The sequence below is a fragment of the Ambystoma mexicanum genome, chromosome 3q (assembly GCF_040938575.1).
Source record: "Ambystoma mexicanum isolate Mex_15411 chromosome 3q, UKY_AmexF1_1, whole genome shotgun sequence".
NCBI classification, from domain to species: domain Eukaryota; kingdom Metazoa; phylum Chordata; class Amphibia; order Caudata; family Ambystomatidae; genus Ambystoma; species Ambystoma mexicanum.
In genome coordinates this window covers 1181996381-1182024285 of record NC_090926.1, presented here as the reverse complement: position 1 = coordinate 1182024285, position 27905 = coordinate 1181996381, and the positions used below count along the sequence as shown (strand labels likewise).

Below are 27905 nucleotides of genomic sequence, written 5' to 3'. Positions count from 1 at the left end.
GCTCTCTCTGCACTGTGCACCTCTGTCCGGCAGGCCCAAGTACCTGCTCACCCTGCCACCCTCCCGCACTGCCTCCAGGCCACCCCTAGCACTGGAGTCTGTATCTGTACCCATACAGTCGCCCCTTTCTGTTTTCTTCCTGCACTTATCAGACCTACCCTGTCTGATGCCTTTAACCCAGCACCTGCCACTTACTAGCTGCACTACCACTGTTTGTTGCCTTTATTGTTTATTTATTATTATTTATCTGTTTCTCCTTTGCTTCGCACTTTCCACCTGTCCCACCTTCCATGCACTGTTCCCCTCTCCCTCTCCCATGCACGTGCACGCTCTCAATGTCACTGGACCTAGTAAAATCGTTGTTTTGTTCTCCCCTGTTCCCCTCCCATGCCCTGTCGCGCTCTGAAACACTTGTGTACAAGCACGATAGAAATAAAATATCAATTCAATTCAATGCTTTAACATGAATGCCTCATCACTGGTCCGGTGGTAACTGTGCCGGTGCTACCGGTGGGTTGCCGCTGGACCCGTTAATATGTATCAGCACCTGACTTCCCGGTGCCACTGGGAAATTGCAACCCCAGAGGCCTGGAAAGTCAGGCGCCGATAAAGTCCGATCGGACTCTATGGGAATGGGGACACGGAAGCACCAACACCATTGTTAACAGTGCTGGTGCTTCCGTGATGGGTTTGCCTACCGTGACTGCTGTGCCCGGCAGGGTCAGACTTGTCAGACACAGCGGCTCTGGGAGGCAGTCCTGTAATATGCCGGTCCGGAAACAACAGTGGCAGAAATCTTACCGGCACCATTGTTTCCAGACCGGCATATTCAGAATAAAGCCCCCTGTGTTCCAATCTGCCCCCTATGGGTTGGTGGGACAAATCTGGGAGTATGTTATCCATAGGAAACAACCAAATATCTGAAGGACTACAGCACTTTGGTCTGGTTAGCCACTGATGTGAGAGATTGGGATAGGACGGAAGAGGAGAGCTTACTCATGGTTCCGTTAGTGTTGATGTTCTAAGCCATCTGTGGGGGGTGTGTGTGTATAGTGTAAATTGCTCGGAGATCTTAGTGGTGAGATGATTAGTTGGGGGAAGTGGGGAGTAAACCTTATGGTGTGCTGTGCTTTCTACCTGCCTTGTCGTCTCCGTATGCGTGGTGATGTCATGAGAGTTCCGAGAGTGAAATGTGGTGTGAGTGCGTGTTCTACGTAGGACAGTTGGAGAGACTGACTGAGAGAGCGGGTGTGCCGGAGGAAGTGGGGAGTAAACCTTATGTTGTGCTTTCTTCCCGCCTTGTCTTCTCTGTATGCGTGGCGATGTCATGAGAGTTCTGAGAGTGGAATGTGGTGTGAGTGCATGTTCTACAGAGGAGAGTCGGAGAGAAACTAGCTGAGAGAGCGGGTGTGCCGGTGGATGTGCCCTGCATTACCTCAGTCAGTTAAGTGTCCAGTGAACATTTGGGAGTCTGTGCTATCATGTGCTGTAACTTAATAAACAAGATTTCCTTATGTACCTGCAGCTTACAACACCTTTCAAGGCAAGCAAACCTGCAACCCTGCACTACTTCCCCTGGCCATTTTCAGGAGTTGAGTGATGGAGTCTGTACCGTACATATGTTACATATTTGTGGCTTACAAGGTTTTACCAGGCATGGTGCAGCACAATGTGAGCCTTTGAGGCTGTGCCAGGAGAATGATTTCAGCATCAGAGGACATGATGGTACTCTGTCAGGCTTTTAACGGAATAACCAGCATAAAATGGTAGTATGTGTGGTAAAAAAAGACTGCATTTTCGATATGCTGTCAACCCTGGAGCCTATGATGCGTTTACCTGGAGTAAGAGGTCAGTATCTGGGCCTCCAAAGCTGTACTTTTCATATGATTGTAGCACCTGATCATGGGGTACTGTACCTTGCCTTTGATGATAGTGCCTGGCTTTTGGGGCTTCGACTTGCTTATGATGGCAGTAACTGGCCATTGGGGGCTGCACTAGAATATGGATACAGTGTATCTTCCCTACGATGAGTCTGTTTAGTGTACCCTTGTCAAATAATGGATGTACCCAAGCACAGCACAGCAGCGCTATAACAGTTAATATCGGTCACAATGTCGAAGGCGTCATGGCATCACTGCCTGTGACACCATTGAAGTCTAAAGGTCATTTCACCTCCTGTGATGCCAATAGGTTTTCAATGTCAGTTTCTCCACCTGTGGCATTTTTGTTAAATGACGGCTTGGAAGAGAGCCATAGGGAAGGCAGAATGTTGCAATAATCAATGGCACTGCAGCCACTGGTCACAGGTGCACCATGCCACACTGCCATAGCACAGCAGTTTCTACAGCAAGCAGCTGCAGCACTCCTTGGGCATGTTTGATTAATATTTGTGAAGAAAGAGTGTCAGTGTGTTCCATGCACAATCCTTCACAGTTGGCAAACTGGAGTTTGCAAGTGGATTAAGCTAGAGAAATACATGTCTTCAAGATCCCATTTTAGGCCGACTTCTTGCCTGGCTGTCTTGTGCTCCGCCAATTATGTCCTTAGATGAAGATATTAGCCGATGAATAGTATCTAGTGAAAGAGTGGCAGCCCAAAAAACCAGGGAATAAAAACAGTCTGAATGCCAGAAATGACCACTGCACCTCTTTGCAAGGGAAAACACGGTTTGTTACATGCAGAAAAGGTTGCAGACAGACCCGTAGAACTGAACTGACACAGAGCTCCCCGAATTTTCAAAGGGCCACATCTTGTATAAACTGATAAGCCATAATTAACAATACTAGCATAATATTGAATTACAACATAATCCCACCCCCTCATTGGCTACCACCTATAGAACGTGCTAATCCACCCTAAAGTCCCTTGACCAATTGGCTACATCTACGCTACCCCAAAAGACACGTGGTCCCTACATCATCACTCTCGAACCAAGGTATATGATTGGTGGATTCTTATCAATAGGTTCGTACATTTGCACCCTCCTGCTTCAGAGGCGATCAGAGTAACTTGGTGAGGCCAAACCTGCTTTTGATTTATTTATTTATTGGACATTTGTAAGGTAAGGCGCCTATACACAAGTGTTTCCATGCACCTGCTTTTGATGAGACAGTAGGCTTCCACATTAACCCAGACACCATGGTGCACATAAACTGCACCCCCGATCTTGTACTAAATTTATTGGCATCAGCTACGCTCCTTCTGTCCCAAATCATGAGACGTTACAGACACAGCTCCCCCCTTATCTCCTCACAGTCTCAGGCGCATAGGAATGACGTGACCAGGGCACTGCTCTTGAGTTTGAATTTTGAGGATTTGTTTGCTTAAGTTGTGTGTGTAGGTGTAATTCATTGTGCTTGTCCGCCCAGGGGAGAGGGCAGTTGTGTGCTAAATCTTCGCCTGGCTCATTGGCATCACAGAACCTTGTGGCCTATCCTCGTGAATTTGTCTTTCACGTTCCGGACCCCATACCTTTACAATTAGTGCTTATCTGTGCACCATGTTTGCCTCTGACCTCGGCTTCTCTCCTGGGGAACGGGAAAGGGGATTTGTTTTTGGAGCTGAACTACCAGAGCCACAACTCCACACTAAGGTATGTGTTCTCTTCTGTTCATCGTGTACTAGGCCTTAACAACAATTGCGACACTTCTACCAAGTTAGTACACCAACCTCGATTCTACCACACTACCTTGCTGACTCCATCTTCCACACATCACTCTATCCTCCGTCACCACAATACATCCACTAAACAGTGGGCCTATAATACTGCCCCATCTATGACCTCTGCAACAGCAACATTAATACATGTGTTGCTCCTTCTGTGTTGCTATATGTTAGTATCTAATATGTTTCAGAACCTAATCAAGTATGCGCTGTCCGCGGCACAACCTACACTCTACTCCCACAATGTTGTATTCTAATAGGTTTTCCTCAACCTGAACTTTTTGGCCTCGCTGGGATGCTGCACGTGCATCCCAACACTAGCATTAATGTTAAATAACATTGTATATCATAGATAATCATTAATATTATTTGAAAGGATGGAATACAAAAGCACTTGTTGTATGTAGTATGATTCTCCTTATGTCTTGTAAAGTGCCTCGTTGCACCCAGAAGGTTGGTCAACTCTCATAAAAACCCTAATAACAATTATTATTATTGATTTCCCCATACTGAATTAATTTCTTGAAGACAAATCATGCCAAATTGATGTCTCTAGTTCAATTATGAACAAACATTGATTGTTGTGTCCCTCATTAAGATTATTGAAGCTTTCATGTACCCACCAGCTTTCTTGATTAGCCTCTTAAATCACCATTAATATTTACAAGGTGGATATCCCAATTGAAAGGGGTAAAGTCAATTAAAGATATAGTCGTGTATTTAAAGAACTTCACAGCCCACTGATCCTGCATACCAATTTTAATGAAGCAGTAAATTGGATCACTGCATGCCCAGGTAAGCTCATAGGAGTGCATTTGAGGTCCTGAAGGTGAAATTCAAGGATCTAATGAAGTTTTTGTTAATGTTTGCATCTCCATGACAACATCCTCTTACCCTTACATCACTCCCCCTAATTTATACATTCACATCTTCTATCCTTACTACAGGGATTTCTAGCCTTTTTTTTCGTTTGTTCTTACATGCACTTAGTGTCTTGTATTCTCTCATCCAATCCTCCCTCATGAAACCTTGTGTCCTGTGATGTATCCAATGGTGTCATCACTTATCTCCAGCCATTGACCTCTCATCATGTGGCCAGGGGACAGCAGCCACTACCTAATCCAGACCCTGGGGCTGCTATATGAGGGAGGATCACATGGGGCAGACAACCTCCGGGAGCGTATCATGGCCCCATCGGATAACACATGGTATGCCCCTTTTCCTTGTAAGGATACCACATCCCTGCCTAATGCCCTAGTGGCATGCTGTAAAATCGCCCCTTACCCACCTAGGAAAGATGCTGAAGACTTTCTAATGAGAAAAGTAGTGAAAACATCCTCTCAGCATCCTCCTGTAAGTCATCTACAACTGACTTACCTTTGAAGAACAATTACTCAGACTTTCCGGACTTTACCTATACAAATTCAAGAATGGACGCCCATTACCATAACTCTGCAGCCATTACACAATACTATGTTCCATGTTGTAAAGTCAAACAAGAATGTAACATTTCCCCCTCATCCTCTCATCTTTGTGTGATCGCTGACTTGAAACATCCATCCATGACCAGTAATAGAATTCATGTCCTTTACCCTTTTTCTGACGGTACTGTGACGAGGAAGTTGAGTGAACCGATGAAGTCCAGGCAAGGCAGTATAACACGCAAACACAAGTGTGTGAACCGATGAAGTCCAGGCAAGGGAGTATACTAGGCAACTACAAGTGTGTGAACCGATGACGTCCAGGCAAGGGAGTATACCAGGCAACTACAAGTGTGTGAACCGATGAAGTTCAGGCAAGGGAGTATACCAGGCAACTACAAGTGTGTGAACCGATGAAGTCCAGGCAAGGGAGTATACCAGGCAACTACAAGTGTGTGAACCGATGAAGTCCAGGCAAGGGAGTATACCAGGAAACTACAAGTGTGTGAATAGCAGAATCCCTGGCAGAAGAATATAACAGGCAATCACAAATGTGAGAAAAACAAGAAGCCCTGTCTGGAGAACAGACCATGAAAATAATCCTGTGTGTAGTAAAAAAGGTGATGCGAAGAAACATCAGGACTAGAACAGGTATTTTGTGGCCTAAGATGACAAGTAAAAGCTTTGTAGAGAAGCATACCAGGTATTGGGAAAATACAACTGCCAAGTCAAACAAGTTTGTGGGTCAATTGTTGTGAGCCTAGTAAGGCACACATAACTTTTGTATGTGAAACCTTGGAGAGCAAATAGGAATCCAGGAAAGGGAGTCACCCTCTAGAACAAGGACCTCTATCCTGGAAGAACCTTTGTGTTTAATCCATGTATTCTTCTTTTGTGAACACTTTTCTAAACCTCCCATGGTTAAAGATATTGGAAGTGAGTGAAAGAGCTCAGGTGCTTAGGGGGAACAACTTTACTTTTTTTACCTACTCTATAATCCCAGGGCACCTGCACTCTGAGTAGTGTGCGGGACCCGATATTTGCATCTTACTTGCTTGCTTTGTACTATTTTTAAATGAACCATGTCACTGTGATCATAATGCATGCTATCGATTGAAGCAAGCACTTGAATTCTGCCCGTGCAAGAAGTAAAGAACCAGAATGCATGCCTTCTCTGTCTAGCCTCAAGAATCTGGATCCTCCTGCCTGTCAACATCAGACTCTCGCCTTGCTTACAGTTTAAGAAGGAGTTTAAGACCAATCCCATGCAACCTACCTGAGATTGGGTGATCTGCCCCCCACTGTTTCCTCCTCTGCTTGATTGTAGATCCCTTGCAGACAAATTGATCATCCTCCCACTCCCCTGTTAACTCTTGTTTCTCTGCTTCCCTCATTGTGCTCTTCCCCCTATGACTGTGACATGCTCCCTTACTTCCCGAAACTAGATACACACTCAAGTAATACCCTTATAATATTATAATATATTTTGTAATACCCTCAATACTGGAGAGCCGTCTTTAAGCACAGAACTGGGACTCAAACCTGTGTTGACCTGCATTGTCTTGCAATGCATTGCCCATGAGCTATTCTCCTGCCCCATAATAAAAGTGTAACGTTCACCAAAATAGGGAAGCCATGATTTTGCTTTTCTTCCCTATTATAGGTTTTGCATCCAGTTTAAATACTTTTTTTTCAAAGAAATCAATGTAGTCTTCGAACACCAATGAGATTCCACCGTCAGTGTGAGCAATTACTCTAACTTGCACCACTGTCCTATACGTTTCTACTAGTAGGGACAGGTGTAGGTGCAATTAATAGTGGTAACTTTCATCATCTGGCTGTGAAACGTATGTGCAAGGATCTTTACACCTTAGTACCACCCTGAGACTTAGACATCCCCAATGAATCCATCAATGAAAATCCAGATGCAGGTAAGCCCAGTAGGAGAGAAGGAAACAACGAGATAGCTTGCTTTGAATTTTCATCTCTATTGAAAATTAAAAACAATTGGGCGCTTTTCACCTAAGATCAAAACCCATGTAGGGAAATCGTTTTATTTCCATGTAAATATTAAAGATAAGTTTTAGATCTAAGAAGAGGCCCAGTGACTCCAGATGAGAGGACGAATTGCTGTCACACTCTTACACAATGAAATCAAGAGAAACTGAAGTCAAGCACGTCATTTCACCAAAATGGCAGGGGTAGCGGAAGTGACATCCCATGGCCCTTGACCTCCGATAACATTACAGGCAGTGATGTCATTTGACCCCGCCCCCACATGACAACATGAGAAGTGATGGCACAGAACCTTCAGATGCGTCTAACACCCGTGTTTCCAGGCACTCTAACTTCAGTCAGATATATGAACCAAGGCACAGGGGAAGGCGAGATTTGTCCATGATCACACATTTGGAGAATGTCATTTTAGAGATGTGGAGCCTACATGTAAAACATACATAATGCATTATTTGTAACAGCGTAACCGAAATATCTAAGGCAGGCGACAGCTAGTGTACGAAACATCTATAGATCAATGGACACAGAAGTACTCGTTATCTGTGGCCTTGATGTGTTAAACAAGCCAAAAAAAGCACCTACCTGCGGAGGAGTGCGCTGTTTGTTTACCCAGGAGCAAAATGTTGCATGAGCAAGGCCTGAAAATTAAATCATTGACCAGGATTTAGTATCAACAAAATTCCCTGTTTATACATGTATCTATGAGTCAGCTACCACTAGGATAGAAGAAACCTTTTGTGTGGTTGTAAGCTGAGGCCATCTGTCATAGTGTGCACTTATGTTTATGTGAGCAGCACCCACATGTTGTCCCCCACAACCCAGTGCCGAACATAATAACATAATGTCATAGGCTTTGATACATGACTCTTCTTCAATCTTTTTTAGCGGTTAAAATGTGGGTAGAGGGCGGGCTGCACTTACCTCAAGAGTGGGGCTCAACGCATCTACGAATTTCCGAGCTATATGTGTGAGGTGCCCCGTTGCAAGAAGGACTTTGAGTGGGGAGGGGTAAGTCACTCCATGGCTCTCTCACGTCTGAGACTCTAGGTCCAATGCTTATTTTTGTAAACAGTGTTGAAACAGAACAGGGTTCTGGTTGAGTTTGCAGCCCTTCTCAACCATTCATATCACACTTGAATGCGTTCAAGATGAACAGAGCCCAATCAGTGGCGCAGTACATTATTTAGGTGGGCCCCCTGCAAGCTATGCTGAGGGTCCCCCCTACGCTCCTTAACAAAGCACAGTGCACGCCACACCCCGTGCCGGCCCAGATCACCACATGAGTGCAATATCCACCATGATTATGCCGCTGCAGGGGCCTGCTACTCCAAGTGAAAGAAGTAAATATGTTTTTTAATCAGAGCTTAAATGTTTCACCTAGCGTAGAAAGAAGGGGGCAGTGCCTGGTCCCAAAATATGGGGAGTTTTTTTATTGGATGCGATTGCGATCGAGCCTATCGAGAGGGCCCAAACTAACGAAAACGGATTTGAGGGACTCAGGAGGATTCTTCTCACATGAGAATTTTTTTTAATAATGGGTTAAAATGGTGCATCACATGTGTAGAAGGCCACACAGTTGTAGGGTGTAGAGTAACTAATGGAAAAAAGGTACAATAGATGCAAGTCATCCAAAGTGCACAAGCACATTTCCCAATGTATTGCCATGCCGTTCCCTTCAATATAAGCCAGTATAAAAAAAACATTTTCATGCTGGCTGTGCCCATACATTTCCATGCTGGCTCCACCAACATATGCTAGTATTCCCATATAAGAACATACTAATTTTCGCTTTGAGGTCTTTTTTATAGTATAATTACTGGCACTAGGCACAAAGCTATATGCCAGTACTCCTATATAAGATCAGTACTCCTGATGGTTTGGCCATTAATAGTGACATGTCACAATAAGAAAACATGTCCAAACTGGTTATAATGTTAGACTCATAAGATCACTTATCATCCTTGCTTCATCATAGATCCTCAGTTTATAAAAGGGCATGCTACAGTAAGAAATATACAGGCTGCTACACCAAAACAGCTTGCTTTGTAAAAAAAAAGCTGAGTAAAAAAATGTCATGCTCCTGTAAGTAAAGGCTAGACTGGCTGTACCAAAAAGTCCAGTCTAGCCAGAACTTGACTTTGACCGAAAATACCAGTAAAACATGCAAAGTCAATAAAGGATGTGTCAAAAATGCTCTAGTGATCCCCAGTCTTCCAGGGCCTTACACACACACACACACACACACACACTCAGGCATCCCCTTTCAACCACCCACACATCTCCTCTCACATTAATTTAGACTGCATTCACCACACAGGCATGCACACACCCACCCAGAACATTCACACACACAAACACATTCAGCCGGTCAAATAGCACAGTGAGTAGAGCGCTCACTTTGGTATCCATGCAGAGCCTGTTGACGCAGGATCGAATCCCGGCAGGGCCAAACTCAGCCTTTCATCCTTCTGAGGTCAATAAATGAGCACCACACACCATGGGTAATAATAAGAAGCGCTCAGATACCCGAGTGTTTGTAGCACCATATAAATGCTAAATTATTATTATTATACCTATTCACCCACGAGTCACTCAGCCATATACCTTCTGTCACATACACAGGCACCCACCCAGAGAATTTACACAAACACACTCTCACATTCCTACTCACCCATTAAACTCTCACGTCCACTTCCACTGCATTGTCCACACAGGAACGCACCCACCCACACAGAATATTCACACACTATCACATTCCTACTCATACACCCACCACTCACTGACCCATGCACCTTTGCTCGACTCCACTCACACTACATTCTCCTCACAGACACATACCCATTTCATAACAATGAAACAAACTACCACTCACTGACCCATAGCACATACATACATCTGACAAACAAAATACACATCACATTATTTAAACAAAAGAAAAACCCTCTTACCTGTTTTTCCAGCTTCGGTCCATCACTACAGGCCACCCTTGGCTCCTTCATGCTGCTCACAAATGTATTTATTTATTTTATTTAATGTGTTAGAGTTTTTTTTTACAAAGAAAAACTTTTCACATAATTAAATCACATTACAAAAGGAAAACAATCAAATCTTATACTTAAAACAGCAATAAAAATGATATTGAAACATAATATTCAAACCACCAGATCCTCCTAATTCCCAAATCCATGCAATTAGTCTTCAACTTCCTTTTACTTCCATTTTTAAGGTCACATCAAGCAACCTCTTGACAGTGGTCAAACTTTCCCTCAGCCACCAGCCAAACCCTATAGAGGGATAAGTGTAACCCCACATTTAGCGTATTTATACATTGATACCAGAAGGATACATCCTTAATGAGTCCACGTGATTACCAAAATTACCGTAGTGTTTTATATATATATTTTCCCCAATTAGGGACACTCTGTAAGAACATGTTTCACTGTTTCATAAAATGTTACTCATTAGGGATATTACACTCAGTACCAATGGCGGCTAGTACCGGCAGGTGGTTAATTCTTAACAAGAGTATAAACCTCCAGAGGTTGGCAGAAGGACTCAAATTCATATATTTCTGGGATCTCTTGACAGTATGTATTGAAAGAAATTATATTTCTTCAAACTTTCAAGATGCCCATAGTTAAACTGCCAGTCCAAGAGATCAACCCTCCTACCCAGGTGGTGTTTCATCTCAAAAATTCATCACCCCATTTAGGAGTCCAGACTATTTGTTCAAATAACAATACTATTTGTTTGTTAAAGACTGAGTTCTTATTTTCTCTACGTATATCTTCCCCTACGCAATCCAAGAGCAGGTTAGATGGACTATTTAGTGCTCTGATGTATAATTCTGCTCTTTTAATGATAGGAGACCCGGCTCAAGCCAAAGAATAGCCATGGGGATACAGTGGGGCAGTCCTAGTAGTTTTCTCCAGAACTTTCCCTCTATGATTTGGAGCCATTTCAGATCTATATTAATGAGGGCTTTCTGACCATAGATAACCGCGAGGACCAAACACTGAATATATAATTGTCGGGCTCCCCAGATGGAATACCCGCTCTGTTTGTGGGTGAATTGTGATATCATAGCAGTCAATTGTGCTGCTTTCCCCATGCGTGTTTGGATACAAGTATGGTAATCACCCTTCACATCAAAAACTCCACTCCCAAATATTTATACGATGGGTTATATCGTATCTCAAGCGAGTTGACAAACATATGTAGACAGGCCTTCTTTTTCCAGCAAAGACCATCAGCAAGTTCCTCTGTGTCTCCCCATTTATGGTAAGGCCCTTCACGTCAGCATATTGCCATAATGCAGCCGCAGACGTCTGTATACCCCTAAACGTATGATCTAATATCTCAAGATCAACTGCAGATGCCAGTATGGGACAATGAGTGGTTCCAACTTTAGGATGGCAATTGTGCACAGACAGCATACCTTGAGGAATATCTGGTAAAAACAGGTTGTAGAGCAAGGGGGCGGACACGTAGCCCTGGTTTACTCCTCTGTTTTGCTTTATAGGACACGTCCATGTGCCTTGACTGTCCAATTTGAGGCTTGCCGTGTTATTATTATGAAACAATTTAGGATGATATAATAGGCCTGCTGGCAGCCCATACCTTGGAGTTTTAGCCATAGTAGATCTCTATTAACTGTATCAAAAACGGCTTTGAGGTCGATACACAAAGCTTAAAGGGGGGAATTGTTAGGTAACAATGAATCCATGACCAGTAAGTTATGGGAAGTGGAATATCCAGCCTTGAAACCGCACTGGAATTTATCCAAAATCCCCTCTCGGTCTGCCCCTCTATTTGGGGTGGGGATGTAGAGGTGCACCCCCCTTTACATTTTCGAAATTCCCCAGCAGTTTAGGGTTTCCCTCAGCCCCCCTAAAGTGCAGCCTTCCATTTTCAGTTTATTTCTTTGTTTACCAAACTTCCCTTGGTGCAGATGGGCACATTGGTGTGCCAATCTGCCCCCGGGGTGCCAAAACCCTACTGTCCCATCCATTGGGGGGCCTGTCTGACATTTTGTGGCGGCCTTCTCCCCCCACCCCAAATGGAGTTTGGGGGGCACCTCATGCAGCCCTCTCTGGGGGCAGATTTCTGCCAGTAAGAAGGGGCAAATGTGTTTCCACTGGCGGGGTGAGGTTCAGGAGACCACCAGGGATGGCTTGCAAGGGGGGCCATGAGTGTAGCTTTGTTTTTGCTGGGGTGACCGTAGGTAACACATATTTTTGTTTTGTTTACATCTTTTTCTACACGGGCAGCTGCATGCAACATTATGTGAGTACTATGTGAGTACTGTTTTTTATTATTCTATGGTTAGGGCCCACTATCAGTGGGGTGGGTGAGACTGGGGCTGGATTGTTGGTGGTGTGGGTGGGAATGGGCCGTCTGGGCAGATATTTTGGTGGGCAGTGGCACAATTCCAAGGGCAAGCCACAAATTGCCCTCATGCGAGCAGAACATTGGTGTTACCCTGGGAACAGATGTCTCCCATGTGGGTTGTCCGTCTGCAAGCCCAGGCTGCACCTCTGGCTGTGCTACGTTACAGATGACACCTCCGAGGGACAGACATGTCACTCTGCTCACCCACCGAAACACGCCGCCAACGCCACCTGGCCTAGCTTCCCGCGTTCCCATAGGTGTCCTGATAAAAAAAGCTACCTCACATGTGTGTGTGCACGTACCTGGGCGCCAAGGCGAAAGCCTAAAGCACGGCTAACCCCCAAGTCTTTTCCGACAGCTGAATTTCAGGATTTTTTCTGAGACGCACACCATACAGATATGGGCCTAGGGTGTCCAAGCCACCAAGGAAAACTGGGAACCCCATGCATTTCTGAAAAGAGGACACCTGTGGGAATCCACAGAGGTCTGACTTGCATAAATCGGCCCAGAATATATTACCCAGATCCCCCAGCAAAGTCCAAATTTGGGGGGGGACACAATTTCTGCACATTTCACTCTGCTCACCCACCAAAATACACTGACAATAACACATGGCCTACCGTCCCGCATTCCCACAGGTGTCCCGACAAAAAGGGTACCTCACATGTGTGGGTGCACCTACCTGGGCGCCAAAGGGAAAGCCTAAAACACGGCTAACCCCAAGTCTTTTCCGACAGCTGAATTTCAGGATTTATTATGAAGCGCACACCATACAGATATGTGCCTAGGGTGTCCAAGCTACCAAGGAAAACTGGGAACGCCATGCATTTCTGAGAAGAGGACACCCGTGGGAATGCACAGAGGTCTGACTTGCGTAAATCAGCCCAATGCGCAAGTTGTCTCGGACAGCATTAGGACCAGGAACATGATTATGCGATTGTTTATGGATGGCTGTTAAAACCTCCTTATAGGAAAGGGAAAGAGGAGCGCTGGGGGCATAGGTGACTTTAGGTGCTGCAGGACCATGAAATAATGAAGAAAAGTGCTCTACCCAGGATGCAGCTTTCCTAGTGCTCTAATATCTCAGACCCTGAGCTACATAATCCCAAACCATCCTTGCATCATTTATCTCAATGGCCCTCAACAGCGACTCCCAAACACTCTCCTCTATTTCCCTCTTCCTGGACTCAAGGACAGAACGATACGCTGCTCGAGCCCTAATAACTGCATCCTTCGATCTTTCAGGGGAGTGCAAGATAGATAATAAGACTCGCTTGAGGCGCTGCAACATTTGTCCAGCCAGCCTTTACGCGGTTGGGGTTTGTCTTTAATTCCCCTCTGGAAGGATTTTGAGACCACAGCTATGAACTCAAAAAAGTTGGCAACCAGCTAATTAGAAGACACATCTTAATTTAATATAGAGAACATCAGCGAAAAGGGCACAGTTTTATTCAGGGTACATGTTCTCCTATTTAACCACGTCTTTTTGAAGTGGGTGGGTTGATTGAAACTCCTTCAACATGATGAAACTGACAGATAGGACTTACATCACACTGCCAAATGTGTTTTAAATAGATAGGAACGTGTTCACTATGAGGCTCTAAGAGTACCTAGAGCGCACATATCCGATGCCAATGCTTGACCACCAACAGAAAAAAAGTCAATTGTTGAGGATCCTAAGTGTTTACTAAAGGTTTTCCTGCCTGAAACATGAAGCCATACCAACCCATTAACACTTCTAAGTCCCCATTCTATTAGCCAAGATTCCATCTGCAATCCTCTGGCTCAGGTGCGGGGGTCCAGCAATTGAGGGGCTAGAATCCCCCATACCGCCTCTTCTATGGGGTCATAATGATTAAATTGGTATTTAAAACCAGATGTGCAAAGTTGAGTAGGCCATTGATAGTTTTGGGGAATCAATTGAAACCTAACTCGTACATGTAATGAATCCAGTACCTAGTTTGATCCCTCCGAGGTAACCAATACTTGTAATGGGGACTGGCAAACTCAGGCATTGTGTGAACACAGAAAGAGTGCAGACCGCTCCAGGTGACCAATGCCATATACCTTTGCTTTGGCTGCTCTAAATCTCTCCTAATAAATAGGAATCATTCTTTGTGTATGGACCAAGTCGTTTTTCATTGTGCCTGGTGCAGGAATTGCTTTTTGGGAGATGGTAGAACAAAGTGATAGATTCCAAGGGCCACCATTAATGCCGGCTCAAGTATGTACAAAGAATGGGTCAAACAGCAAGGCATCCCTGGATCTTAATTTGAGGACCAGGATTCTATATATAGTCTCAGCTGACAACTGTCCACTACTGATTTCTGTTAAGCACAGTCCTGATTTTCGAATGAGATGGATATGACCTGCTCGAATACACTGGCTAGGTTCATATACCTACAAAACTCTTGAGTTTATTGATAATGGCTTGGCTTCATGTAAGTCGAAATAGTAACTCAATGTGTTATAAATAAACATCATACATTTTACTATAAACATACAGCAGTATTAATGCTCTGAAGAAAATATTGGTGGGACGCTTGATGTCCCATTGAATGATCTTCCCCATAATGAAACCTGAAATGGAAAGAGAGCTTGATGTCCGCAGAGTGGTGAGGTTTACAGGGGCCACTGATGTATATGATCGAACATTCCTCCGCTGCACGAGACCCTAAATTGAAATTCCTGTGTGGTGGTCAAGATACAAATGAAATCAAGAGAATGGCGGAGTCACAGCCCATGAGCCAGTAGAAAGAACATACTGTATATCTGGTATAATGCCTGAATGTGTACTTTACTATCATGCACTGTGAGCCTGGATCACGGGCCCCACCAGGCAGTTGGCAGAGAAATAACATCAAAGACTCTGTACTACGTGTGTGATGCATTTACTGTCACAAGCCACCCCCCGGGTGCCTACAAAATATGTGTTGTGTTTACCACTTCTACTGACCCCAGTGAAATGCTATTGACTCCTGGTGGCTTCTCAGAAGAAAACATTGGGTGAAAGAGCATTGGTTGACCAAAGGTGGTTGATTGATGCCTTAGGAGTCCCTTAGCAGCACTGGCCAGGTAGGAGGGATGAGACTGGGCATTCCGTCTTGGCCTATGAGTGTTGGCAGAACTCTTCGGGTATAATCATCAGTAACCATACCATCACAACGTGTTCCTCGTGCCACTTCCTGCTGCTCGTGGTGACACAGCTCGCCACTGCCCATGTTGGTAGGCTTGGTGCGGTCTTGACCTTCAGGATCCTGAAGGATGTGTACGTCACGAGTAAATTAATTCCAAAACTCACCCCTTATGAAAAGGCTGTTCTCTGAGTGCATCACCAATCATCGAATTTGCATAACATACTGATTCCCAAAGCCTGCTTTGAATGAGTACACGAGATGGGGAGGGACCGTGCATTGATCATCACTGCAGAGTCTGCACGGATCTCACCCATTACATGTCCGACCTCTCTCTTTGCGTCCCCGCCTGCCTTCTGCTCGCATCCAGAACCCCCTCTCCCCCTCCACCACACCAGCCTCGCCTCCCAATTTACGAGCGGAGCATCTCCTGCCGGGGTCCCCAGACTTCTTTAGAATTCGATTGGCAGTGATCAGGCAGCCGAAGGCGCAGCTGGGTAATTCCCAATGAAAGGCTCGTGCGAAGCCTGTTTGATGAGCGGCAATCAATGCCTGCCTTTGAGGAGGAAGAGGAGGAGGAGCGCAAGAGGGAAGGAAATGAACAACATATAATGCGTGCATAAGTATTCAAGGCTTTCATCTGGAACGTGACTGGATTCTTAATCCCGCCATTTTCAATCCTGACCCGCGCTGTTGGGTGTTAGGAAACAGGACTGTGCCCTCCAAGCTCTCAAAGGGACAGGTGTCTGAGAAGACTGCACTTTATATGTAAACAAATGTGCCCGGCGCGCGAGTGGTCTGGTATATATAACCCTCGCCATTTGGTGAACTCTACTCTTCTGCAGTCCTAGGCTGTCCTAGATTCCCACCTCCCACGAGGGCGCTGCACGTGCCTCAATGGGTTAATGCGCCTGTTCCAAATCCAACCCTTCACAGCTAAAATGATGGCTGGTTGACGCCGCCTTTTATCCACCTGAGGTTGCAAATGTTTAGCCATAAAATGTGTGTTTTTTTTTTTGTTTTGTTTTTTTGCAAAGGTGGTGCAACAAAGAGGAATAATTTAACATGCCTATGTTACAACCAGCTCCATTGAATGGTTCACATTATAGAATTAACATGAACAAATAATATGGCATGGGCGGGGTCGGTTTTTTGTAACCGCTCTATCAGGCTTCGAGGGCCTATTTGAGGGAGCCAGCATTATCCATTCCACTCGGGAGTTGACGGTCCAGTCCTTGTTTTACTTTTTATTCTGGTAGATATAGTTCTGAATTTCCCCATTATGAAATATTGACAGCTACAAGTCCTGGACTTCAAAGTTAATGCCAAGTATGGACTAATATCTCCAGCATGGGCTAGACATAATAACAATAATAATAATAACATGTTTATATGTCACTTCATGCTGGAATTATGCAGCTTCCAAGCACTAGAATAATATCAGCCATTAATACCTAATGTATCGACTGTTAAAGTATGAAGGTCAGAGTGGGCCCTGCTGTACTCAAACTTGTACTGTGCAGGCTAGCCCGATGTCAGAGGTGAGCACTTAACACGCAAGCTATCCACGTGAAACACTTCATTTTTCGAGCTATTTGTGGCTGCAGCACTTTTCCATACCAGCTCGGAGCGGCTCTAATGTTCATTCTTAATGTCCAGCCTTTTAAATGTGAAACGAAGTTATAAACAACTGAAGCACAATAAATAAATAAATGCATTTGCGGACGTTGTATCTTACTGTGGTGGAGAATGCCGGTGGGTGATGAGATTACTACCGACTGCCAGGCCTTTCTTGTCAGCAGAAAACCAACAGAACACATTTCTAAGTCAAGTAGTATTTTGTCCTCCAGAAAATGGCGGAAATGGCAGAAAATAGTCCTGTCGCCGTTCCCTTGCTGGTTTAGGGAGTTGGAGATTTGATAGCTGGTCCATGTCATCATCTTTCTGGAGAAAAAGAGCGGGAATTGTGAATGCTGCTCATAGTTTGTGGAGCTACTCAACCCCATGATGCAACAGGCTTTGCCTACTTGCAACCACTTTTACTTTCAAGCAGCCAAGTGTTGAAGTGGGAAGCTCAAACTAACTCCCACTGAATACAAACCACAGGCTTGTTCAGGGACCTGCACTCTGGAATTCACACCGGCCCACACTCTTGCTCTTGCTCGTGCATCAGACCACACAAGATTCAGTCTTCATAGCTTCCCGGGGAGTGCGTGGGATGTTCACCCCCCTCCCCGCCATGTGTCTTGGCTGGGGATCACCAAACTCATTCTGTAGTTTTCCTTGAAGCTGTCATTGGCAAGCCTATTGCCAGGTAAGTGGTGCATAGGAAGCAGTAATTCATTGGAAGTGGGACATGGGGGCAAGGGCATCTCCATTAACCCTCTCATTGGAACAATTACGAATCTTCAAGAAAAGTGCTCAGTTTTCAAATCATCTGCTAAGTTAAATTGTGAATGAAAAGATCCCATATTTTTTAAAATGTTGCAAAAGCTGCCTGTTGTTTGACCTGAAAAGTAAGTTTTACTTATCAGGCAACATTTCACACAAACATAATGCATGCTTGTTTAAAGTAAAGAAGAGAGTGACTTAAATTGATAGCTGTGAGGAATCCTGAGGCTCCCTCACTGAACCCCTGCCTAAAGTCTCCTCCCAGGTGGCCAGGAAGAGGCAGACGCTTCCTGATCCTGACCATGGGGGTGGTGCTCTGCGGGAGGATCACCTGGGAGGAGACAGGGCCCAGGGTAGCGGGGAGTTCCCGTGGGATGAGACATAGTATTATCCTTGAAAGCTACCAAAACAGGTATTGGTTTTTGTCGTTATGATGTATTTGAAGCACATAGTAAACCTGTGGATGTGGGTAAAGCTGATGTGACACCTTTTAAGTACTACAATGAAGGAAAGACCATTTGAAACCTCCAAGGGTAAACATGTCATTTACTCCCAATGGTATATGAAGAGGAAATCTATAAATAATGGCTTAAAAAACCTGCCTTCCTCCTTTCAAGCTTTAAGGGATTTCAATCAGGCACACACCCAAGTCTCGGCTAGCATGTAGTGCGCAAATTAAACCCTTATTTTATTTTTGTCTATAAATTCATTATTCTTAATGATATACCACTCATATCACACCTTTCTCAAAATACCCCCCAGGTCACACTGAACCAGGAATCAGGCTAGTTTGTAAAGGTAAGGATTTATTTATTTATTTAAGTATCAGTGAGAGTTGACATTTCATTTCTATCTTTAAAACTGAGGGAGTTATAGAGGTTTTAGTGAGAGGCGTTTTTGCAAAATAGGCACGAAAATGAAAACAGAAATGCGCTTTTGAAAATGACAGATGGGTTTGATTACGCTATGTTATGACTATGAAAAAGAGAATGCCACATATGGATCTTACAGTCACGTGATCAGCGTACCCCGTCCTGTTGTGGATACTCTACTTCTTCCTGGGATTTATTTTAGTTATTCAAAATCACTAGGGAGTTTTGGTTTTGGAACACAGATGAGACAATCAGCGCAAGAAAGACTAACAATACTGGAGTTCTGAATTAGAGATGGGATGGGTTGAGATAGGGATAATACAATGCAGATATATTAAGGGTCACTGTTCTTCCTGTTAATACGTACAGAAGAAGTTATTACATTGGCGGTCAGCTCTGCTCAATGAATTGGATCTGGTCTACCGGCGGCAGGGCACCTCTATCTGATTCTGGAATCAGTGTGTTCTGAAAGCAGTGTGTTCTGGAAGCAGGTTGTCCTTAAAGCAGTCAAACCTCTATATTTATACATTACAAATGCCAACCCCCAGGTTATGGTGTGGGCAGAACTTCAAAACACACTCCCATGTCTGTGAGTGGCTACTGGCGTGTGCTTTGTCCTGGTTGGCAGTCTAAACAGAGCTGTCATCTTATGGCAGGATTTAGGAACTCCCACCTGGGTTTTTACCCAAAACATACTTTTGCACAAATGTACATTTCTATCATCATGTACTCTCATAAAATTGTACACATATACTTAATACTCCATTATCTACATTTACAACCCCTTCCCATCTTTGTGAGAGCTGTATTGGTCATTCTATGGATTTGTATCAATTTTACCCTGAAGTGGGAGAATGGAAAAACAGGCTCCCGTCCTTCCCCTCTTGCGCCTGGCCTAAAGGATCACGGCCCAGGCACCCGCCACGAGAAGAGTTTGCCCATCTACCAGACGACCAAATACCCTGGTACAGGAACATACGGATGTGTCCATCTGCCTGCCCAGCAGCACGCCCTGCCCATGCTGACACCTGCGGCACGGATCAACTAGACTAAAACCCACACGTCGTTAGAGATGCCATGACGACCTAGCCAACGGTCAGCACACCTGTGCAAATATACACACTGGACACTCCCGCACCAATCTACACGAAGAATATACTCAGTGTTATGACGTAGGCGACAGACATACTCACGGACGTGCATCTTTATTATTTTCCACATAGGCTCTCAAAATGCAGAAACGCAAGACGCATCATGACCTCATCTAAAGAGCTTGCTTACGCTTCTCCTAAACCCAGGTGCCATAATGAGAAATATAACGAAGACACAATACTGGTCATAAGACAATATGATACTATAACTTAAAGCGCCTGTGCACCAAACGGTTCCACCTATACACCAGGCCTAAGTAGGCCGCAAGCAAAAGCTCCCATGGACATTAAAAGAACAAGAGTCAGGTTGCTGATCCTGCAGAATGAGCCTGGCGAGAGCAGACAGCCAAGGTCGCAATGTTGCAAACCCACATTCCGAAAGCAGACCATCAAGGGCACGATGTTGCAACCTCGCACGCCGTGCACCAACGTTAAAATCACACCTGCAAATTAAACCAGGCACACAGTAGAAAAACAATATTAATTGTGCAGAAGTCTGCCTCAAACACGGTCCCACCTCACGTGACCAAGCCGAACCTGACAGTATGCCAAGCCCAGGAGAAAGAAGGCGTCTGGATCCCTCGGTACAAGACACAGGCAGACACACTTAAAAGGCTCAATGGACATCTGCGACAGTGGGAGTAGTCGGCCTTCCAGCTCATGAATAAGTCCTCACATTGTCTGCACGTACTCATAGTGAAACATTGTTGCAAATGACAGGTACACCGAGAGCTGGGAACAGCGATGGTCCCAGGCTGGGAAGCTCGCGGGCGCACCAATCAGAACATGGGGCTCTTATCACTGACGCCATTAACATTGACCAATCATCAGGAGTCTTCATGTAACAATTCTCATGTATCTAATTGTAGGGACAACCCAGATATATCACCTGACTAACCCTTGTCCACTAATATTGTTCTCTATACGTATGCTATACTAACCCTACCACTCGAGCAACCAATTAAGAGTGGCAATAGGTTTTTTGCTAACTTTCTAAGGTGACGCAAGTAGCGCGTCATACTAAGGTAAAAAGGGCCTGCGAGCCCCACGATTGTGTGTGTGTCAGGACGGACGCGTACGATCCTTGACCCATCCCTGCCGTTTTTGTTTAATAAACAGCAGAGTCACCTTGCTTCTTGCGTGTGTCTCATACTCTATCTCATCTGGGATATACGGGAGGAGTTGGGGCCTCCCTGCCCGGAGGTCTGCGGACGGCCCGGCCGACCCCGGCAGAAGTTCCCCCCGACAAGTTGGAGGCACTGCTGAGATCTGTTTAAGATCCGTCTTTTTATTTTTTACTTTTTCCAGGCACTCCAGTTGCGAGGAGGCCCGGCGGCGCGGCCCCCTCTGCCGTCGCCCCCTTCTGAGGACTACAGGACCATCGCAGAGCTGCGAGAAGACCGGACAGCGCAATCCGGATATTGGCCCTCGGGAGCCGGTTGAGAAGTATCCCGCCCGCGGTTGGCGAGTGTCCAGACGTGGTCCAGATGAGGGGAGGTGACGAGCCGCTTGGAGGGGTGCACGCAGTCGAGCGGCCCCGCATCAAGAGAACTTGGTGAGCATGCCACGCACAACAAGCAATGTGAAATTGTGAGGGAGGGGGGAGGAATTAAATACGGCGGGAGGTGTTGCACAGGTGCGCGGCAAAGGTTTGACAACTTAGTGTTGGAAATAGAATGAATGGTAGTCGAACAAGTGCGAGAGCAGTCGACTACGTTACGTGAGAGAGGGGGGCGGAGCACGAAAACATCACGTGCGGCCGCTCGTAGAAACTGATTGGCCTAGGTAGCAACTACGTGCAAGGGTGGGTGTGTGTGGTTTCCTACGATTTGGCATTTATTGATCAATGAGTAGATGAGGATCCCTATTGTTCGAGCAAGAAACTCGATAGGTAGATGACGTTTCCCTGTAGGCGGTAGCTAGCTAGTTGCCTAATACGGAAGATAATTGGCTGGTTAAGCCCTCCTGTCGAGGGGCGTATCAAACGCGAGGCGACACAGCGTGCGCAGTCCGATTATATTATTGATTTGATTACCTTGTTCCAGGAGTGACAGGAAGACAACTGTAGGGTTAACGGGGGTAGATTGCAAGTGTATTTTGGACTTAAAGAATATATGAAGAACTTATCAGTAGCTCGAAGAGATCGGTGACGTCACCAGTAGGGCTCTCATAGGATATCCTGAGCACAAGACATCTTCCCTTCTGAGAGTGGTGGGGAAGAGAAGTGTGGTAAGGGAGTGGAAACAGAGATAAACGGTAAATGAGTTGATCGGGGAAAGGCGAAACGGGGAACGTGGCTGTGCACGGAGAACGCCGGCCACGGCAAGTATAGAAGGGGGAGGAGCACGTGAAAATAGGACGACTGTATAAGAACGTCATAAGGGGTACGCAGCCGCAGGGGGCTATGTGCGCCACGGCCGCAGGGGGCCGTAAGGGTGTTGTATAAAGAAAGAAAGACAGAAGGAAATATACAAATGTAACATACTATATTTTTTATAATTTTAAACGATATAAGGCTGTATATTGTAAACTGCTGGTGAGATAAACTGCTACCAGATAGGGGAAGAGTAACAAGTGGACCGCTACTATGTCATACGGGACAGGATCGGGAGGGTGGGGGAACATCCTCACTACCCCACTACAACACATATGCACAACACTGCCACCCCATAGGGAGAAACTGATTAAATAAAGCATAGAATGGACCCAGGGGACGGATAACAAACTGCTAACACCATGGCCGCCTAATGGTAGCTTCGATCCATATGCCCAACATTCACTATTAAACCATCTGCACAATACATATAAAGGGAAGAAGTTGGCAAACCATGTGGAGGTGTTTAACTTATGGAGGATGTTCCAGGGGTCCCGACCAGGACCAAACGGAATGTTCACTATGGGTGAAATACCGGAAGAAAAAGAGATTAAGGAGGGAGGAGAGGATGGGAAACAGGGGAGTGAGGACCCAAAGAACACGGGGAACAGAGGAGAGGGAGGAGAAAAGAATAATAAAACAGATGAGATAAAAAAGGAACCGAGCAACGAGATACCCATAGCAAAGGGAGTGAAAACAGAGGGAGGGGGGTTGTACCCTTTAAGAGAATTAGGAGAAATAGGACAGTTAAGGGCGGCTGAGGGATACTCGAACCCGGCCCTCCACCCTATGTGGCTCATAGGAAGATGCCAGCAGGGGAGGGGAGGACTGGAGAAGACCAGACTGTGGAAATAGGAAATGATGAGTGGGTAGCTGCACAGATATTATTAAAATTACGAGGTTCATTAACAGGAGAAGAGAAGGAGGTAGTAAAGAAAACAGACGAGGATAATGCCAGGGAGAGTGAAATGAGGGGGGAAGAGCTGTTAAGACAAAAGGAAGAGATTTTGGAAGAACGACTTGCAAAATTAAGGGATGAGCAGAATGAATTGATCAAGCAGCTTGAGAGGGAGGAGAAAGAGAGAGCGAGGAAAAGGAAAGAAGGTAAGAACGAATTGGAAAAAATACGGGAACGAACGGAGGAGCAAAGGAGAGAAGCTGAAAGGGTAAAAGCAGCAGCAGAAAGAGTATCAAGAGTAGTACTGCGAGAAAAGAAGAGGGAAGAAGAAGAAAAAGAAAAAGAAATGGCAATGTGGAAGAGGAGGTTACTATCAGAAACAACTAAGAAATACGAAGAAGGGAGGGTGATAGAGAGTATAGTAGAAAGAGAAAGGGTGAAGTGGGAAAGGAAGAAAGAGGATGAAAGAATACTAGAACAGATGAGAAGTGAAGTGATGGAGGAATTAAAAAGGAAAAGGGAGGAAAATAGTAGGGAGATGGAGGAGAGAAATGAAGGAGAAAGAGAAGATAGGAGTAGGGAGAGTGGAGAATGGGGGGATGTATATAGAAACACAGAAGTAGCAACAACACCAGCACAAAGGGGAGCGGTTGATAAAGGAGAAACAGGAGAACTGGACCTAATAGACTTACAAAAAGTAACGATCAAGGGGAAAAAGACCGAGTGGGGGTTACCGTTTATGACTGACTTTTGTAGTGAGGAAGATGAGGGAGTGGAGAAGGAAGGAAGAAACAGTGAAAGGGAAAGTTTAGATAAACTATACATCACCCGGACCAACACAGACTCACCATGGATCAGTAGGAGAAAGGATGAGCTGGGGAGAAGTGAGGAGGGAGAGCGAGGAATAACGGAAAGACAGACACATGAGGCCGCACCATCACCATCCCCATCACGCCCTCCCCCATCGCACCCTACATGCTCAACCACCTCACGCTCGTTACGCAAAATAAAACTCGCGCCCTTCACAGACGAACTGACACCCTATGCATGTCGGCTTAGAGACCTCCCTAGTCGCAGGCAGGAAAGACGAATACACATGCCCACATTAAATACAGGAAAAGATGGAAGAAGGGGAAAAGATGGAGATGAAGGAGTTACGAGCAGGGGAAATACGGACGAAATTGAAGATGTAGAAGAAAGGGAAGAGGAGGAAGGGTGTGAGGACTCGATATTATGGAACACAAAGGGTGAAACAAGACATAACTTAATGCCACTTTTAGAGAGAGGAGGGGTTAGACGGCAGTATGTCCCTTGGAAGCATACCGATAAAGAAAATATAAAATGCAGGCTCCCATCATTAAGTGGAGGTGCGGGTAAGTGGATATATGAAATGGAAAAACACACCGCAGGACAGAAACTGGCAGTAGGAGATGTAAAGGGCCTGTTAATATCAATATTAGGGGATAGAGCGGATGACATTTGGAAGAGAGCGGGATTCCATGGGGTAACAATAACAAACACATCGCATGATGGGGCACCATTCGCAAACTGCAGACATGCACTATGGCAGGCACTGAGGGTACAGTACCCAGACACATCAGACATAGGAGCAATTACCTCTCGCAAGATGCGTGAGAATGAAGATCCTGTTGATTATATCCAGGAGATCCAAGAGAAGTGGCGCATGGAAACTAGAGAGCAATGGGATAAAACACCAGCAATATTCTATCATATACTAGTACAAGGGCTCCCAGAAGGAGTTCAGAAACAACTAAAGAAAGTAGTGGGAATTGAGGCAAAACCATGGCCAGAAATACAACTGACTATAGTGCATCATTGCAGGACATGGCAAGGGAAAATGAAACAAAAGGAAGAGGATAGGAAGACGGAAGAGGCTAAACTAGTACAGAAAAAACTTACTAAATAGACAATGGAAGGGGCACTAATAACTACGCCCACAACCATGGCCCAAAGCCCCACGCAAGTAGTGGCTGCACAAGATTCCGCCCAAATACCACCTTCACAGACTGTAACACAACAGGCGCCGCCAATACAACCATACATGACCAACATGGGAGGAGGACATACAATGGCAGGAGCTGGGTATTATAATTATAACAGGGGGAGAGGAGGATTTATGAGAGGGAGAGGATACGGATATAACACCCAACAACAGGTGGGAGGACTTAGAAATCCCTACCCCACAGGGCAACCAGTATACCAGGACAACACAGGGAGCTTTCCATGGCAAAGTAGGGAACCACCGGTGTGTTGGAGTTGTGGACTATTAGGGCACATGTCACGCACGTGTAGAGTTAGACCAGGAACACCATCATGGAGTGAACAGGGACAACCAAGGCCCTCACAGGAACAGCAGGGCCTACAGCAACAGCAGACGTTGCAACAGGGAAATGAACAACAACAACAATTAACACAACAACAGCCACAGACATATTCACTGCCACAACAACAGGTAGCGATGACACAACAACCCCAAGCACAACAAACACAACTGGGTAGGGTGACGGTCTTGGGACACAACCCTTACACAGGAAATGGCCAATCATTGTACCCTCAATAGGACAGCCCACAGACGGCCTTGGTGTGTCCCATCCTGTCAGTAACACCTAACAGTGCGGAGGAGCCACGCATAGAGGTAACGATAGGTGACAAAAAATTATCATTCCTTGTTGACACCGGGGCGACCCGGTCTTGCATAAGGTAAGGTAAATTTAAGATGTCAGGCGAAGCCATGAACACCCAAGGATTCTCTGGGGGTAGAGGGTTGGTTCCCTTTACTGATAACATTCCCTTATCTATTGGAGATTATGACCTGTCAGTTCCACTTCTATATTATAGTGCCTCACCAGTAAATATACTGGGGAGAGACATAATGAACAGGTTGAATATGACGATCTCCTTTACTGAGGACGGCATAATTTGCTCTACTCCAGGGATTAACATGCTCACAGCACGACAGATTATGCAAGCATACTGCGGACAGACAGCGATTAGGGCGGAGCCAGTAGATGGCGAACTATTCCAGTATGGAACAGATATGGCAATTGCATGGATGCCAGGGATAGAAGGGAAAATATGGAAGAGGCCAGCAGCCTATCTGTTCAGACCAGAAACACCCGTTAATGAACCAGAAGGAAAGGTGGTCCTAATGGACATTGAGAGCATTATTGCAACAGCTGATTACATTGCTGTACATGCCCAAGACAGAGAAGGAAGAGCATGGAGGGCCGTGATAGCATTAACAGAAGGATGTAGGCTCACCCAGGTGTCAGATGAGGAGCTGTTCTCAGATGAAAAGGAAGAAGGTGAAATGGTGTTTATGATGAGTGTAGAAATATGGCTAAGAGTGGCTTACAAACAAGTAGCACAGAAAATTGCAATGGCACTTGAGGCACCCGCATGCACCCCAGTCCCCTTCTTTAAGGAGGATATGTCAAAGGTACCCAAATCATTGTGGACTACTGGCCCCTATGACGTGGGGTGCATAAAAAGTATAGGGGGAGTAAGGATAAAATTGAAAAAAGGTGCAATACTCCCCAGAGTAAAACAGTACCCACTATCAAAAGAGGCAGATGAGGGCATATATGAAACCATAACGGCCCTTATAAATAATGGCATATTGGTCCCCTCGGAATCACCATGTATCACGGCTGTGTACCCAGTGCGCAAGGCTAAAGGGGGGTCTTGGCGCTTCATACAGGATCTCAGGCCCTTGAACAACATAGTAGAAGCGGAATATCCCGTAGCAGCAAACCCGGCCACGATATTGTGTGGCATTCCAGCAGAGGCATCACGATTTACAGTGATCGACCTTAAAAATGCTTTTTTCTCAATACCATTACACCCAGACTCACAAGATCTGACGAGCTTCACTTACAGAAACACAAAGTGGAAACACACTAGATTGCCACAAGGGTATTGCGAATCACCCTCAATTTTCAATAGAGTGATACAGATGGATTTGGGTAACATTGAAGTGGAAAGCACAGTGTTGCAGTATGTGGATGACATAATAATTTGCAGCACGAACGAAAGAACATGCAGAGAGGACTCATTAAAGATGTTGACAATATTGGCTGAAAAAGGTTACAAGGTAGACATGGAAAAAATACAGTACTGTCAAGAACAGGTACTTTACATTGGTCAGCTTATATCGCAACATGGAAGAAAGATTGCACCACAAAGAGCACAGGCCATTTCAAACACTCCAATGCCACAAACTGTGAGGGAACTACAGCAATTCCTGGGGCTGTGCAACTACTGTAGAGCAAGAGCATGGGTATTTGATTACAGTTCATACATAGGGCCCCTGCTTGAGGCATTAAGGGAAGCTAATAAAGGGGATAAAAAGCTGGGGTGGACGATGGAAATGAAAGAGGCTTTTGATGAATTGAAAGATGCGATATCAACCGCTCCGGTACTGGCATCCCCAGACTATGAGCGACAATTTTTTATATTTTCACATTGCGACTCAGCAGTAATGAAAGCAGTGTTGGCTCAAAAAACAAGCATGGGCTACAAACCAGTAGCATTTTACAGCGGCCACTTAGATCCTGTGATGTTAGGTCACTTC

The 27905-nt window shown here is 45.3% G+C and overlaps 1 long non-coding RNA gene across 1 annotated transcript in view; it reads right to left on the bottom strand.

Annotated features, from left to right (window-relative positions):
- Positions 1–10102, bottom strand: part of LOC138581974 (uncharacterized) — a 422235-nt gene extending 412133 nt beyond the window's left edge. Inside the window, exons 1-2 of the long non-coding RNA XR_011304912.1 lie at positions 10049–10102; positions 7683–7738 (exon numbers count right to left, since the gene is read on the bottom strand). This is a non-coding gene — a long non-coding RNA (uncharacterized lncRNA). The remainder of the gene's footprint in view (positions 1–7682; positions 7739–10048) is intronic.
- Positions 10103–27905: the final 17803 nt, after the last annotated feature.